This window comes from Thalassophryne amazonica, chromosome 10, assembly GCF_902500255.1.
Source record: "Thalassophryne amazonica chromosome 10, fThaAma1.1, whole genome shotgun sequence".
Lineage (NCBI taxonomy): Eukaryota > Metazoa > Chordata > Actinopteri > Batrachoidiformes > Batrachoididae > Thalassophryne > Thalassophryne amazonica.
The window spans coordinates 109,437,918-109,454,431 of NC_047112.1; positions in this window are offsets into that span (position 1 = coordinate 109,437,918).

Here is a 16,514-nt window from a genome sequence, read left to right on the forward strand (position 1 = left end):
TGCTACACTGCAACAAGAATTCAAGCATACATCCTGGGTCATGAGGCAGGACAATCACTGGTGAGACTTCATCAGGGGGCATGTAAGGTGTCAGACAACACTACTGACGTCTGCATACTGGCAGCCAAGAGTGAATGGAACATAATGGCTCTAACCAATGTTTTGTTTTGTTTTTTGCAAGGACTTGCTGACAACATCAAATATCAGCTGATTGTTGTAGACCTCACTGAAGATCACTTATAGCGCTGGCTATCAAGCTGCACAGGAGAATGTCAGACAGACCACGGAGGGAAACATGCTCTCACAGCTACAGGATGTCCAGTCACAGCCACTGTCCCACTGGCTCAGCCCGTTCCAAACCCCAGTCCCTCCAGAGATGACACAGAAGAACCTATACAGCTGGGACGCACTCATCCTTCCGCTGAGGAGCAAGCCCCCATTGAGAGACACCTCCGAAGGTGGTTGAGAATGACAGGGCTAAGGTCATATAGGACTTCAAATTTCAGACAGACTAGCAGCTGCTGGTCAATTCTCAACTCAACTCATTGCTGAATCGAAGGCCCAACCCTGCCCCGGTGAAGTCGTGGCACAGCACAGCCCTATGGTGGAGCCGGTGGCCTACCCAGCTCGCGGCAAGAGTCCACAGTGGTAGCTATCTCTGGGCCCATCGCTATAGCAGCAGCTATTTCTGGCACCACTGCGGGAGACAGCTACTTCACGGCTATGGCTAGAAAGCAGGAAGCCATCAAGCCAGGACCAGGTTAATTGTTAGTTGGCTAAGCTACCTAGCCCACTGTAGCTAAGCTAGCTTGCCCGCCAAAACAGTATAAACTATTATCATGCCACCTAAGAAGGCAATAACTGGAGAGGAACTGGAGGAGATTAAGCAGTCACTGAATTGTATGTGTGAAGAACTTAGTGGAGTGGTTAAAACCAGGCTGAATTACTGGGGCTGCTGAAGCTGTATGAGCTGAGGAAAATGATGCAGGAAAAAGATAACAAAATCAGACTTCTGGAAAAACGGCAGGAGGATTTAGAGCAATATACAAGATTGGATGATGTAATTGTAATGGGACTGAATGTAAGACATCGATCATATGCCAGGGTAGCAGCCAGCAGCACGGGTGTTATGGAGGAAACACCGAGAGAAACCCACTCGCTGGAGCAGCAGCTCAGCAACTTTTTTTCTTCAACTAGCATCCATATTAACAACAGTGACATTACAGACTGCCATATACTTCCAAGGAAAGACATCAAGTCCAAGCCAGCCATCATTATTTGGTTTGTGAACAGAAAAGTTAAGAATGAATTGTTGAGACAGTCTAAAATGCTGAGAGGAAGTGATGTACAGTGGGGGAAAAAAGTATTTAGTCCCTGATTGTGCAAGTTCTCCTACTTAGAAATATGAGAGAGGTCTGTAATTTTCATCATAGGTACACTTCAACTATGGGGGACAAAATGAGAAAAAAAAAACAAAAAAAAACAGGCAATCACATTGTAGGATTGTTAAGGAATTTATTTGTAAATTATGGTGGAAAATAAATATTTGGTCACCCACAAACAAGCAAGATTTCTGGCTCTCACAGACCTGTAACTTCTTCTTTAAGAAGCTCTTCTGTCCTCCACCTGTTACTTGTATTAACCCTCTGGGGTCCGAGGGCATTTTTTGGACAGTTCACTCGCCTGGCATAAATGTTTTATTATTGCTGTTAACAGCTCTCCTTGCATCCCACAATCAAGTTTTATGTCTCTTTTTGTTTTCAGGACAACCTGTGCTTTCAGAATATATGTTTTTGTTGTGTTTTATAAGTGTAATAAAGGTTTACAATCAAAAATAGGTAAGGAAAAAATAAAGCAAAAAATAATTTTCCACACATTTATTCAAAACACACAGCAAACTATAATAAACAACTGTTTTGACACTTTATAAAGGTAATCTGAGGTCTTGTGTGAAAGACTGTACAACAAAAAGGTTCAAACAATAAACACAAATGCACATTTTGAACAATATATACAAAATGGTCTATGCGTTTTGTTATTTTGATATGGTAAACAGTGCTTTACGCAGAGAAAGCAACAGAGTTATCCAGTAACATTCACATGCAAACTAGTGGAGCAATCCTAATAGTTATTGTCATCAGAGGCTCTCAGTCTGTTCCGTCTGCTTTCACCTTCACTGTGCGTAATGGCGCAAGGCGCATTGGAATAGTATGTACTCACTGGAGCACCCAGTGGGCTATTCAAACGGGCCAACTAGTAACATATCACTCCTGAAAACGATCTTTGGCTTTTCACGTGAGGTAAATCTGCCCTACGATTGGATTTTGGAAAACCATATGACGGTAAACCAATTCCGATTGGACACTCACATTGCGCACGTCATCACACAGCTTCTATGAGGAGTACAAAGATGGCCGATGGCTGGCTCGAAAGTCCGTGGAGTTAACTTTTCAGCAAAAAAGTAAGTTTCTTTCTCATATCATTAAAAAGTTATTTATAATTTAGTAAAGCTTGGTCTTAGCCATGGTGTACGACGGCGTCGGCCCCAGAGGTTTAGCGGCACCTGTTTGAACTTATGTGTATAAAAGACACCTGTCCACAGCCTCAAACAGTCAGACTCCAAACTCAACCATGGCCAAGCCCAAAGAGCTGTCGAAGGACACCAGGAAGAAAATTGTAGACCTGCAGCAGGCTGGGAAGAGTGATCTCTGCTCCCCTCCACAGCATGTCTTTTTCCTGGTTCTCTCCCTCAGCCCCAACCAGTCCCAGCAGAAGACTGCCCCTCCCTGAGCCTGGTTCTGCTGGAGGTTTCTTCCTGTTAAAAGGGAGTTTTTCCTTCCCACTGTCGCCAAGTGCTTGCTCACAGGGGGTCGTTTTGACCATTGGGGTTTTTACGTAATTGTTGTATGGCCTTGCCTTACAATATAAAGCGCCTTGGGGCAACTGTTTGTTGTGATTTGGTGCTATATAGATAAAATTGATTGAAAACTGATTGATTGAATCTACAATAGTCAAGCAGGTTGGTGCGAATAAACAACCTGGTCTCACGGCAAGTCGTGATTCAGCAGCACAAAATATAAATTAATCTATTGGTTCATGATATTGTGATGAAAAGCACCTCATTTTCATCATGGCAGCACAAATTAATTCTAATTTATTCCATGATGGCTGCACAAAAGTAAAAGTGAAGCGGGGGGGGGGGGGGGGTCGGGGTGGTTATGGTTCGGGTGGGGTGGAACAGTAAGATTAGGTTATGGTTACGGTTAGGGTCGGGGTAGGAGTAGGGTTAGGAATAGTGAATTAAAAAAAACCCTGTCACGAAAATTTGACTCATTTCGTCATGGGAGCACAAAAAAAAACAAAACGTGAGACTGGGCTGGAATAAATCAACTGTGGGAGCAATTGTAAGAAAATAGAAGCCATACAAGACCATTGATAATCTCCCTCGATCTGGGGCTCCACGTAAAATGTCATCCCATGGGGTGAAAATGATCATGATAACGGTCAACAAAAATCCCAGAACTACACGGAGGGACCTGATGAATGACCTGCAGAGAGCTGGGACCAAACTAACAAAGGCTACACACAACACAGAAAGGGACTCAAATCCTGCAGTGTCAGGCGTGTGCCCCTGCTTCAGCCAGTACATGTCCTGGCCCGTTTGAAGTTTGCCAGAGAGCATATGGATGATCCAGAAGAGGATTGGGAGAATATCATGTGGTCAGATGAAACCAAAATAGGACTTTTTAGTAAAAACTCAACTAGTCATGTTTGGAGGAAGACAAATGTTGACTTGCATCCCAAGAACACCATGCCTATTGTGAAGCATAGGTGGAAACATCATGCTTTGGGGCTGTTTTTCTGCAAAGGGGACAGGAAAACTGATCCTGTTGGTAAATGATATAATAATTGATCAACGTATTGATTTATTCTGCCTAACAGAAACCTGGTTACAGCAGGATGAATATGTTAGTTTAAATGAGTCAACACCCCCGAGTCACACTAACTGTCAGAATGCTCGTAGCACGGGCCGGGGCGGAGGATTAGCAGCAATCTTCCATTCCAGCTTATTAATTAATCAAAAACCCAGACAGAGCTTTAATTCATTTGAAAGCTTGTCTCTTAGTCTTGTCCATCCAAATTGGAAGTCTCAAAAACCAGGTTTATTTGTTATTATCTATTGTCCACCTGGTCGTTACTGTGAGTTTCTCTGTGAATTTTCAGACCTTTTGTCTGACTTAGTGCTTAGCTCAGATAAGATAATTATAGTGGGCGATTTTAACATCCACACAGATGCTGAGAATGACAGCCTCAACACTGCATTTAATCTATTATTAGACTCTATCGGCTTTGCTCAAAAAGTAAATGAGTCCACCCACCACTTTAATCATATCTTAGATCTTGTTCTGACTTATGGTATGGAAATAGAAGACTTAACAGTATTCCCTGAAAACTCCCTTCTGTCTGATCATTTTTTAATAACATTTACATTTACCCTGATGGACTACCCTGCAGTGGGGAATAAGTTTCATTACACTAGAAGTCTTTCAGAAAGCACTGTAACTAGGTTTAAGGATATGATTCCTTCTTTATGTTCTCTAATGTCATATACCAACACAGAGCAGAGTAGCTACCTAAACTCTGTAAGGGAGTTAGAGTATCTCGTCAATAGTTTTACATCCTCATTGAAGACAACCTTGGATGCTGTAGCTCCTCTGAAAAAGAGAGCTTTAAATCAGAAGTGTCTGACTCCGTGGTATAACTCACAAAGTCGTAGCTTAAAGCAGATAACCCATAAGTTGGAGAGGAAATGGCGTCTCACTAATTTAGAAGATCTTCACTTAGCCTGGAAAAAGAGTTTGTTGCTCTATAAAAAGCCCTCCGTAAAGCTAGGACATCTTTCTACTCATCACTAATTGAAGAAAATAAGAACAACCCCAGGTTTCTTTTCAGCACTGTAGCCAGGCTGACAAAGAGTCAGAGCTCTATTGAGCTGAGTATTCCATTAACTTTAACTAGTAATGACTTCATGACTTTCTTTGCTAACAAAATTTTGACTATTAGAGAAAAAATTACTCATAGCCATCCCAAAGATGTATCGTTATCTTTGGCTGCTTTCAGTGATGCCGGTATTTGGTTAGACTCTTTCTCTCCGATTGTTCTGTCTGAGTTATTTTCATTAGTTACTTCATCCAAACCATCAACATGTTTATTAGACCCATTCCTGCCAGGCTGCTCAAGGAAGTCCTACCATTATTCAATGCTTCAATCTTAAATATGATCAATCTATCTTTGTTAGTTGGTTATGTACCACAGGCCTTTAAGGTGGCAGTAATTAAACCATTACTTAAAAAGCCATCACTTGACCCAGCTATCTTAGCTAATTATAGGCCAATCTCCAACCTTCCTTTTCTCTCAAAGATTCTTGAGAGGGTAGTTGTAAAACAGCTAACTGATCACCTGCAGAGGAATGGTCTATTGAGAGTTTCAGTCAGGTTTTAGAATTCATCATAGTACAGAAACAGCATTAGTGAAGGTTACAAATGATCTTCTTATGGCTTCGGACAGTGGATTTATCTCTGTGCTTGTTTTGTTGGACCTCAGTGCTGCTTTTGATACTGTTGACCATAAAATTTTATTACAGAGATTAGAGCATGTCATAGGTATTAAAGGCACTGCGCTGTGGTGGTTTGAATCATATTTGTCTAATAGATTACAGTTTGTTCATGTAATGGGAATCTTCTTCACAGACTAAGTTAATTATGGAGTTCCACAAGGTTCTGTGCTAGGACCAATTTTATTCACTTTATACATGCTTCCCTTAGGCAGTATTATTAGACGGTATTGCTTAAATTTTCATTGTTACGCAGATGATACCCAGCTTTATCTATCCATGAAGCCAGAGGATACACACCAATTAGCTAAACTGCAGGATTGTCTTACAGACATAAAGACATGGATGACCTCTAATTTCCTGCTTTTAAACTCAGATAAAACTGAAGTTATTGTACTTGGCCCACAAATCTTAGAAGCATGGTGTCTAACCAGATCATTACTCTGGATGGCATTTCCCTGATCTCTAGTAATACTGTGAGAAATCTTGGAGTCATTTTTGATCAGGATATGTCATTCAAAGCGCATATTAAACAAATATGTAGGACTGCCTTTTTGCATTTACGCAATATCTCTAAATCAGAAAGGTCTTGTCTCAGAGTGATGCTGAAAAATTAATTCATGCATTTATTTCCTCTAGGCTGGACTATTGTAATTCATTATTATCAGGTTGTCCTAAAAGTTCCCTAAAAAAGCCTTCAGTTGGTTCAGAATGCTGCAGCTAGAGTACTGACGGGGACTAGCAGGAGAGAGCATATCTCACCCATATTGGCCTCTCTTCATTGGCTTCCTGTTAATTCTAGAATAGAATTTAAAATTCTTCTTCTTACTTATAAGGTTTTGAATAATCAGGTCCCATCTTATCTTAGGGACCTCGTAGTACCATATTACCCCATTAGAGCGCTTCGAAAGTTTTGAAAAAAAGTTTGTTGTCATAACCCTAACCCACACCCTTTCGGTTGCGTGGGTTGACTGTCTGAGAAATCAGTTTGATTTATTTTGTTGCAAATTCTTTCCTTGAACCGAATAAACTTGAACTTGAATTATTCCATATCGGTCCTTCAGTTCGGGACACCGGAGTGGCCATTATTTTGAGGTGTTTAAAATGATAATTTCTCTCCATTGATTGCAGAATGCAGTGGGTCTGCTTTAAGCTTGAAGTAACGAAGCAGCACTTCGACCCACTGTTCGCTGGTTTTCAAAAGCAGCAAGTCTGCAATTTCATCATTAACTCCTCTCAAAGCCATTCAAAGATGTCAATTGTGAGTCACCTTTGTGAGGTTTAAAGTCACAAACTGGGACTCTTGTCTTGTTATGGGCAAGAAACGAGAATCGTCCTCTGTTCCACACCGGAATTGTACACGATGTTTCTCTGGCATGAGCACCAGCCAGTGTGTGAAGTTGTCCATTAGGTGATAGAGATAATAATAATAATAATAATTAATAATATAATCTGTGGCATGAGAAAGGGAAGTCTGGGGTCCCCTGCTAGATCTGTTGCCCCCGCAACTCGATCCTGGATAAGCGATGATGAGTGAATGATATCCTCTGTTTTGTGGGACTAAGTGCACAGCTCCGAAGAGCTGTGCAGATATTGGTCAGAATTAATAACTTCAGAACGAACTGCCATTTTAAATCAAATGGCACCTTTTTCCAAATGTTATAATACAAACAATAAACTGCAACTGACCAAACTGTTTTTTCCCCAACAGGAGACGTCCTCCATTTTTTATGAATTACATCCTGACGTGCAGTGTGGTCGGCTGCAAGAGCTCAGCTCAGAGCTATGGAGTTCCATTTGTGTCATTAATATCTGAAAGGAAATGCTTTTGACAAAACCTACAGATTTTGTTTATTTCTATTTATGTCCAGAGATCAAGGATCCATCATGTACATCAAGGATCCAGTGACCATGTAAAGATTTCATTGATTTTTATTTATTTATATCAAGGATCCAGTGACCAATTTCATATTTATTTACTTTAACACTCAATAAAATGTTGCTGACATAGAAAACCTGTAAAGCCTATGTTTAGTACACAGAAAAGTCACCAGAGGTATTGATAAGGGAATCGATAAGTGGAATCGATAATGGCATCGAAATCAATAAAATCTTATCAATACCCATCTCTAATTGTATCGCACCAAATTGCAGGGTATTGCATTGTGAGGAATTGAATTGTCATCAAATACATGTTAAATTGGATTTAATCAGGAACAGGGGTGAAGCGTATCACATCGTATTGTCATGCATCTCTATATGTATTGTATCGCTGGTAGTGTTTCGAGGTGCATATCGAAACGCTGTCACTGATGAGATTCACATGGCTAATGCGTATAGATAAAAATCCTGTATTTTGAAAATGAAGTAAATTATATCTAATGGAAATATGTTTACATTTATCACAAATCTGGATTCTTGTCAGTGCTCATTATTTCATCTTAAAGTTATACAAGTAATCCTTTAATTTCAGTGTTATTTCTCTGATCTAAGAGGTGATGGCTGACTTCATGCTATTATTTGAAGATGGAAGTGTATATGGTGTGGACTCCTGCCATGTATTGACCTACATATCAAGTTGTTGAATGAACACTTATCAGTAGGATATGTAAATAAAGAGAATACTGAATGATATTTCTGTTACTGAAATGTTGTATATTTCAGGCATGTTTGAATGAATACAGGATTTTATTTTTATTTATTTATTTTTCTGCATGTGCATCTCTCATCTCAGTTTAGACATTTTATTCCTTGAGCTCTCTGCTAAGAAGGGCAGAAAATATGAATTACAAGTAAGCTACTTAACCACAATGAATTAAGGCCTAACATTTGAAAATTTGATACTGAAATTACTGTCATTATGGTGCATTATGGCTGAGCATAATGATTGCTTTGGCATTGTTTGAGGCCAAAGGCAGACTCTGGGGGAAAGCAGAGCAAGATGAAAAGTTGAGTTTATGGCTGTTAATATGTGAACTTCAAACCTTTTTTTTTTAACTTCCATCATTTCCTTCCTTTCACAATTTGTCTTTTGTTGCCAATTTCCCCAGTAATGCATGTGTCTGTGGACACACAATGAGCCATACCCACAGACAAGCAGCTCTTACTGAAATGTTTCTTCAGGCTGACTGCTTTGTACAACACAAGCTTCATTAAAAGACAAATCACATAGCAAACACTTCACACAAATTATATTTCTTTGTTTTTACCTACATCCCTTTAGAATTGTTAGCATGAATACAGAAACAAACTCACCTGATTTAGACTAAGATTGGCCTCCTGTTGCTGATTTTTTTGCTGACCAACTCTGTTTTTGGTACAAAAAAATAGATACCAAATCACGGCCTGACATCTGGAGTAAGTGGTGGTAAAAACAGTGTTTTAGAACATTTTTAGTCATTTCGAAATTTTTGAACATGTTTAATAAATTTGTGATGTTGCAATGCATCGTGATCCGAAACTGTGAATGTGTCATTTGTGCGGTGGTGGGGTGGGGGTAATATTGTGCAAAAGTAGGAGAAGGTGGGCATCTGGTTACAGCATTCAATGAGTGGGACCTACCGTCCTCTGAGAAGAAGAATCCTTCTGTTTCCTCATGTGCAACATAAATCCCGTGAAAATCATGTGCTCTCAACAGAAGACAGTTTTAAGATACAGATACATTTTAGCTTTGTGGGAAAGTTTGGGAATAACATGGGAGTAGTACTCGGGCGTATTTGGCAAGAACTGGCAATAGTGGGCGATAATCGCTTACACATTTTTATACTTGCTAATGATTCTTTCGCTCTGAGAGTTAGCAGGTGCTTTTCCAGAAAACGTCTTACTCTGCATTCCTTGCATTACTCAGGTGTGTGATGTTTCTGTGTAGGCTCTCAGTTTGTCCAGGTGGTTGCCATAGTAGAGAAGCTTGAATCTTCGACTGGACTGGGTTGCTTGACGCGAGGACGTTTCGCTTCAAATCGCAGAAGCTTCCTCAGCTAAAATTCTTGCTCTGGTGGTCTGACTTCTGTCTTGACTCTTGTAGAGAAGAATAATCAAGAAACTCACAAAAGCTGGAGTTTTAAACCTAACCAGACCCCTCCTACCGAGAGTCAGACTGCTATAGGCCAGTGACTAAACATAGCTCTAATTAGCAGCTATTGTGCTTAGTTAGCACCCTCCTGATGACAGGGCGCTGTCCCTCCTAATGTTGGGACGGACCCTCTCCTGATGGCTCCCTTGACGACTCTGCTGATGACGTGAATGACTCATTACCATGAACAAAAGACTGAAACTGCTTTGACCTGAGACCCCATTGTAAACAGGGGATAAGCGTGTCTCAGACCCCCTCCCGGTTAAGGCTGGGTTTCAAACGGTTTCACAAAGAATGCCTCCTTGACCCCTCTCTCAACACCATTCTTTCTCTCTGGCTAATATTTTAACTTCCTTGTCCCTCAAACGTGTGGTTAGTGTCTTTAAGGTGGAGATGAACTGCAGACTGAGGTCCAGGGGCCCGCGGCTCCCCCAAAGCTATGGGCTGCGATCACATAATTTACCTAATACTAAAATGGTCCTAGCTAGAACCCCTGGTCAGAAGATGTTCTTTCAGGAGATAATGGACTTTCTATCTAAATGCCAGAATCATGACAGAACTTGAGGAGCTGACAGTGGAACTGCAGCCGGTTATTATTCTCTGGCTGGGGATCACACGTGATCTGGCAATCACGTGAATGATCCATGCATGGGACTTCTTTGGTGGAGTGGACTTTACATATTTAATCTTGGAAATCATACTAGTGGGGGTGTTCAGTTTTTTCTTTAGTATTTTTTTCTCCTCAGTGGAGCTGGTAGGCATTATTTTTATTTTACTTTGAGACAATCTGTCAGATTTTGGATCTTGATGTGGGGAGAACAGCAAGCTGTTTTAACATACACATGCACATGGACCTCTCCACTGTTTTTGAGGCTGTCTGATCACACAAATGTATTTTTTCTATTCCTCACAGTTATATCGATGACAACACTTATAAGTGTGCACAAAGCTGAGCATCCAGCAGAAACTGCTTTTAACAGGCTGCATTTAGGACTAATGGCTGTGCAGGCACACTAAGTATTTTCACAGCTGCTGCTTTTACTATGATTGCATCAAAATGAACAGTTATCACTTAAAAACAAGTCATAACACAACATCAATCTTATGTAAACTTTGCAATTAATCTTTGGCTCCATTCTTGATGTTTGCAGCTACATTCTATTCCAGCACATGCTGGAACTTTTTCCTCAAACCTACGTATATGCTGTTCGAGACCTTGGAAAAATGAGTTCTGAGGGGTACTTTGATTCCAGCAGTGTCCGTAGTTGTTTGTTATGAATGCCGTATACTTTGAACCGGTCATCGAAGTGCACAAAGTATCCTGGTGTATCATCGATGGGTCGCTACAGCCTAAATCTAAGTTGTTATAATACTGGTAAGACATGTAGTGCTTTAATGGGTTCAAATAATTTTAAAATATTTGCACAAAAATAGAGATTCCCTCTTCTGTATGTGCATCATATCGTAACTGGTTTGACACTTAGAAAGTGAGTACATCAGTAGTTATGCCTCCACCTCCGTACCACATCATTTTCCACCCTCATGGTACCCCACAAGCCCAGTGGTTACTGTTGGTTTCTGTAGCATGATGCAGTCATCCACACCACTCATTAACAGGAAGCACTGAAATACCAATTACATATGATTTTTTGTGGGACCATCCAGTCCTTTTGTGTCCTCTTGACAAACTGTGCCTGTGCGTCTTCATTTTTTTCATAAAATTGTACACACAATACCCCCTTTAATGACAATATGAAAAAAGGTTTGTTTTTTTATATTTTTGAAAATTAATTAATCAATATCACATGTACATATGTATTCCCAGCCTTTGCCATGAAGCTCAAAATTAAGCTAAGGTGCAACCTGTTTCTACTGATCATCCTTGAGATGTTTTGACAGCTTAATTGGAGTCCATCTGGGGTAAATTCAATTGAGTGGACACGATTTGGATAGACACACAGCTGTCTACATATAAGGTCCTACAGTTGTCAGAGCACAAACCAAGCATGAAGTCAAAGGAATTGTCTGTAGACCTCCCAGACAGGATTTTCTTGAGGCACAAATTTGAGGAAGGGTACAGAAACATTTCTGCTGTTTGAAGGCCCCATTGAGCACAGTGGCTTCCATCATCCATAAATGGAAGAAGTTCAGATCCAAAGGACTCTTCCTAGAGCTGGCCACCCATCTAAACTGAGCAACCAGGGGAAGAAGGGCCTTAGTCAGGGAGTGACAAAACAACCTGATGAGCCCCAGCATTTCTCTGTGGAGAGAGGATACCTTCCAGAAGGACAACCATCTCTGCAGCAATACACCAATCAGGCTTGTAGGGTAAGTGGCCAGACAGAAGCCACTCCTTAGTAAAAAGCACATGGCAGCCTGCCTGGAGTTTGTCAGAAGGCACCTGAAGGACTCTCAGACCACGAGAAACAAAGATTGAACTCTCTGGCATCAATGCCAGGCATCATGTTTGGAGGAAACCAGGCACCATCCCTTCACTGAAGCATGGTGGTGGTAGCATTATGCTGTGGGGATGTTTTTCAGTGGCAGGAACTGGGAGACTAGTCAGGCTCAAGGGAAAGATGAGTGCAGCCATGTACAGAGACATCCTGGATGAAACCTGATCCAGACTGGGGGTATGGTTCATCTTTCAGTAGAACAATGACCCTAAGCACACAACCAAGACATCAAAAGATGTCATCAGGACAACTCTGTGAATGTCCTTGAGTGGCCCAGCCAGAGCCCAGACCTGAATTCGATTGAACATCTCTGGAGAGATCTGAAAATGGCACCACAATGACACTCCCCATCCAACCTGATAGAGCTTGAGAGCTGCTGCAAAGGGGAATGGACAAAAATGCACAAAGATAGGTAGGCCAAAGCTTGTGGCATCATATTCAAGAAGACTTGAGTACTGTAAATGCTGCCAAAGGTGTATGAACAAAGCATTGAGCAAAGGTTGTGGAAATTCTGTTCACATGATTTCTTATTTGTATTTTTAATGATTTGAAAAAATATATATATAATAATAAACATTTTCATGTTGTAATTATGTGGTGTTGTGAGTAGAATTTTGAGGGAAAGATGAATTTACTCCATTTTGGAATAAGGGTGTAACTACCAAAATGTGGAAAAAGGTGAAAGCACCACAAATACTTTCCAGACAGACTGTACCTTCATGATTAAAAAGACTGAATTGTTATTTCCCATAAGCGACACAGATGGCAAAAACAACACAGAAAAAATGTAAACACAAGCAAGTCTGCCATGTTTACGGAATGCTGAACTGTTAATCCAGGCAGGCCACCAAAATGCAGTGTGCATGCACTTGTTGAGCTACTTTGCAGTGCTGAAAACTGAAGAGGAAGTGGTAAATTTAAATTAATATATGAGATGTTTAGTTCTTGTTCAAAACAAAAAGTCAGATAGCGACTGTAGTGGCCGTACTAGATAATGTATGGTGGGCCATTTTCAAATGCAACCTTAGTCTGACCTCCCCCATTACACAACCAAGAAATATTTCAATCAGATGAGTGCTCTTTACCTTCATTGTGTGAAATGAAAACCAAAATGACACCAGTGGCAGCCATATTAGATAATTACGACACCATCTTCGAAGGGAAACCTTCCTGCAGTCTTCCCAAGGCACCTCCAACAAATGGTTTAAATCAGACAAGGATTCTTTACTTACCGTACTGTTTGAAAACAAAAATGTCATAGGTAAACAGACAGACGGATGCATGGGGTGAAAATGACGGGTCGCAGGGGCAACAGCTCCAGCAGGGACCCCAGACTTCCCCTTCCTGTGTCACATTGACCACTCTGACTGGGCGATCCAGAGGGTGTTCCCAGGCCAGTGGGGAGATATAATCTCTCCACCTAGTCCTGGGTCTTCCCCAGGGTCTCCTCCCAGATGGATGTGCCTGGAACACCTCCCTTGGGAGGCACCCAGAGGCATCCTTACCAGATGCCCGAACCACCTCCTGGCTCCTTTCAACGTGAAGGAGCAGTGACTCTTACTCTGCTCTCAGGGATGGCCGAACTTCCACCCTATCTCTAAGGGAGACACCAGCCACCCTCCTGAGGAAGCCCATTTTGGCTGCTTGTACCTGCAATCTAGTTCTTTTGGTCATGACCCAACACTCGGGACCATAGGTTGAGAGTAGTAACAAAGATTGACCAGTAGATCGAGAGCTTCGCCTTTTGGGTCAGCTCCCTTTTGTCACAACAGTTTGGTAGAGCGAATGCAATACCGCCCCTGCTGCGCCGATTCTCCCGGCCAATCTCACGCTCCATCATCCCTCACTCATGACAAGAACCCAAGGTACTTGAACTCCTTCACTTGGGGCAAGGCCGCATGCCCTACCTGGAGTAGTCAATCCATCGGTTTCCTGCTGAGAACCATGGCCACAGATTTAGAGTTGCTGATCCTACATCCCAGCTGTCTTCACACTTCGGTTGCAAACAGATCCAGTGACTGTTGGAGGTCACCGGCCGATGAAGCCAACAGGACCACATCATCTGCAAAAAGCAGTGATGAGACCCTGAGGCCCACCAAACTGGAAACCCTCGTCCCCCAGACTACGCCTCAATATCCTGTCCATGAATATCACAAACAGAATTGGTGACAAAGCGCAGCACAGAAGGAGGCCAACCTCCACCGCAAGCGAGTCTGACTTGCTTCCGCAGCACTCCCACAGTATCTCCCAGGGTGTCCAATCAGACGCCTTCTCCAAGCCACAAAAAACAGTGTAGACTGGGTGGGCATATTCCCAGGCACCCTCCAGGATCCTTGTGAAAGTAAAGATCTGCTCGGTTGTTCCACAACCAGGACGGAACCCGCATTGTTCCTCTTCAATCAGAGGTTCCACTATTGGCTGAACCCTCCTTTCCAGCACCCTGGAGTAGACTTTATCAGGGAGGCTGAGTAGTGTGATGCCCCTGTAGTTGGCACATACTCTCTGGTCCCCCTTTTTAAATATTGGGACCACCACCTCAATTTGCCACTCCTTAGGCACTGTCCCAGACCTCAACGCAATGTTGAAGAGACGTCTCATCCAAGACAATCCCTCCACACCCAGAGCCTTCAGCATTTCTGGACAGATCTCACCAACTCTTGGGGCCTTGCCACTGCGGAGTTGTTTGACTACCTCATTGACTTCCACCAGGGAAATTGATGAAAATCCTCCATCAGCTTCCTGCTCTGCCCCTACTATAGAGGGTGCTCCAGTCTGATGGAGGAGTTCCTCAAAGTGTTCCTTCCAGTGCCGGATTACATCCTCAGTTGAGGTCAACAGAGTCCCATTGTTACTGTAGACAGCTTGGATGGTTCCCCATTTTCCCCTCCTGAGGTGCCTCAGGAGGGGACCAGGTGCCCAAGGTCCGCCAGAAGCACTTTGGTGCTGACTGAAATTCCTTCTCTATGGTTGCTTCAAACTCCACCGACACCCACTGCTTTGCCTCCCCCACAGCAGAGGCTGCTGCCCTTTGGGCCTGTCAGTACCTTGCAACTGCCTCTGGAGTCCACCGAGATAGCATATCCCAGAAGGACTTTTTCTTCAGTCGGACGGCTTCCCTGACCACCGATGTCCACCATGGTGTTCGAGGGTTGCCGCCACTTGAGGCACCTACGACCTACAGGCTACAGCTCCCGGCTGCAGCTTTGAAGCTTTGAACATTGCCCATTCTGGTTCAAAGTCCCCAACCTCCACAGGGATGCTAGAGAAGCTCTGCTGGAGGTGTGAGTTGAAGATCTGTCAAACAGTGGGCATTCTAGACATTCTCATTTCACCTGCACTATTCTTTTGGGCTTACCAGGTCTGTCCAAAGTCCTCCCCACCCTCTGATCCAACTCACCACCAGATGGTGATCAGTTGACAGCTCTGCCCCTCTCTTCACCTGAGTGTCCAGAACATGCGGCCTCAAATCAGATGATCAAATCAGATTTTTAAAATGAAATTAAAATACATCAAATTGTTATTAACAATATTCTTGTTCAGCATAGACCCAAGTATGCCCATAATTATTTTCAGTAATTCTTTGCTAAACATAGTTTGAGTTGATTTTTTTATTATTATTTTTGAAATCCCCCATGCAACGTGTATATTTTTTTTTCCTTCTAAGTATTTACTTAATTTGTTACGTAAAATGGTTTGTGTTACTTGTATCGTGTTGTAAGGCAAGGTTTAGACATCAGTCATTTATTACTCAGGATAGAGCTTAGAAATGACTGTTGTTCAGTGCCATATAAACAAATTTAGTTAAATTAGCCTCTGAGTGGTTAGTTTGGCTTTTGAAAACATCATAACGCTTCAAATTTATACGGATCCCCTGAAAGCTTTTTGAGTACTCATGAAAGGCAAAGTGCAATGCAACTCAATTGTTGTGTTGTTTTACTGGGGCTGACCAATCGTACATATATCTTTAGAACTTATAAGGACAAAATGATAAAGTAAACCACTTTGATTAACATAAATATGATCCACAAAGTCTGGATACATATGCCTTTAAAAAAAATCTGTCTTATCTCTTGACAAATTCACAAAAATGTTGAAAAATGTGTGTAATGTTAAAGAAAGTTCAAAAGATCACTAATGCAAATGAACAAAAACCTGAATTTTGAGGTGGATGCAGATAGAAGGGTAGATTTGGGATTTCTTTTCCAACTTAGAAGAAAAACAAATTCAGTAAGATAAGGTGTACTCATGAAGGAGAGTGTCAAAGTGAGTGGTCATGAAAAAAAAGTTTCACCACAAAATCCCTTTTTTAAATGGAGGTTGATGCTCAAATCAATCATAAACTGATACAGTATCAATGAAAGTGGGGGGAAAA